Source organism: Panthera tigris, chromosome X (assembly GCF_018350195.1).
Source record: "Panthera tigris isolate Pti1 chromosome X, P.tigris_Pti1_mat1.1, whole genome shotgun sequence".
NCBI classification, from domain to species: Eukaryota; Metazoa; Chordata; class Mammalia; order Carnivora; family Felidae; genus Panthera; species Panthera tigris.
The window spans coordinates 32,982,482-32,984,245 of NC_056677.1; the positions used below are offsets into that span (position 1 = coordinate 32,982,482).

The 1,764-nt window shown below is 38.2% G+C and overlaps 1 pseudogene; it reads right to left on the reverse strand.

The window, feature by feature from the left end:
- Positions 1–253: 253 nt before the first annotated feature.
- LOC122235418 lies at positions 254–934 on the reverse strand (annotated as a pseudogene).
- Between the last annotated feature and the right edge of the window lie 830 nt (positions 935–1,764).

Here is a 1,764-nt window from a genome sequence, read left to right on the forward strand (position 1 = left end):
AGGGTCATCCCATACTGTAGGCCCTTTTGAATGATAGGTGTATGGTGGCCTTGCAATGTGCTTTCTCGGAGGATGTCTCATCATCATTGGTATATGGTTAATAAGTTGGTTGTTGTTCCTAGAGTTACTAGTGATACTGAGTTGTAGTGAAATCATATTGCTAATCCTGAAGTTATTAGGAGGGCTGAAAGAGCTCCTGTGAGTGGTCCTGGACTCTGGTTAACTATGTGATGTGCATGGGTTTGGTGGTTCATTAAGTATTGTTGTGTAAGTATAGGCTCACTAACAAGGTGAAGACATAAGCTTGAATAAGGGCTACAGCAAATTCAAGGATTGTTAGTAAGACAAGAATGATGAAGGTGATCAGAGTGATAGAGGTGCTAATACTTATTAAGGCTAGAGTAGCCCCTCCAATTAGATGAATTAACAGGTGGCCTGCAGTGATGTTGGCTGTTAGTCGTACAGCTAAGGCTATCGGTTGGATGAAGAGGCTAACAGTTTCAATAATTGCAAGCATAGGAATTAAAGGAAGAGGCATCCCTTGGGGTAAGAAGTGAGCTTAGGATGCTTTTGTTTTATAACAGAACCCAGTAACTACAGTACTGGCTCATAAAGGGATGGCCATGCCTAGATTTATTGATAATTGAGTGGTAGGGGTGAATGAATGTGGTAATAGGCCTAGTAGATTTGTTGAGCCAATGAATAAAACTAGAGATATTAGTATCCGAGCTCAGGTCTGTCCTTTGTGATTGTGGTTGGCTAATATTTGCTTTGATGTCAGTTGAACCAGTCATTGTTGTAGTGAAATCAGACAGTTGTTAACTAGTCGATTGGGTGAGGGAAACAGGATACTTGGGAATATTACAATTAGAATAACAATAGGTAACCCTATTATTGTTGGGGTAGTGAAAAAGGCGAATAGATTTTTGTTCATTTGTCTTCTCAGGGATTAGGTTGTTTTAGCGTTATTGCAGATTTAGGTTCTGGATTTCATGGATATGAGTGTTTTGAAAATTTTAGTTGAAATATAATGAACAGTGTTATAATTGTTGATATAATAGTGATAAATCAGGTTGATGTATCTAGTTGTGGTATGTCATTAAGAGGAGGCTTAGACCTCCAATCTTTAACTGAAAAGGTTAATGCTTATTTAGCTTCTTAATGATTTTACAGTATGGATGCTGATCATTTTTCGAAGTATGTTAGTGGAACCGATTCAAGGACAATAGGTATAAAATTGTGGTTTGAGCCGCATATTTCTGAGCATTGGCCGTAATATAACCCAGGCCGTGTGCCCATTAGGTTGTTTGATTTAGTTGGCCTGGGATGGCATCAGTTTTTAGGCCTAGGGATGGAACAGCCCATGAGTGCAGGACATGTTTTGATGAGATTAGTATGCGGACAGTCATTTCTATTGGCAATACTACTTGATTATCAACTTCTAGTAGTCGGAGTTCTCTGGCTTTTAACTCTTGAGTGGGAATTATATAGGAGTCAAAGTTTAAGTCTTCATAATCAGTATATTCATAGTGTCAGTATCACTGATGTCCTATAGTTTTCACAGTTAGGGAGGGGTTGTTGATCTCGTCTATCATATATAGGATTCGTAGAGAAGGTAGGGCAATAAGAGTTAAAATGATGGCTGGCAGAATAGTTCAGATAGTTTCTATTTCTTGAGCATCTATTGTGCTTCTATGTGTAAGTTTAGTTGTCAGTGAAATAATATAGAGAACTAAGGAGCTGATTAGGAATACAATTATTAAT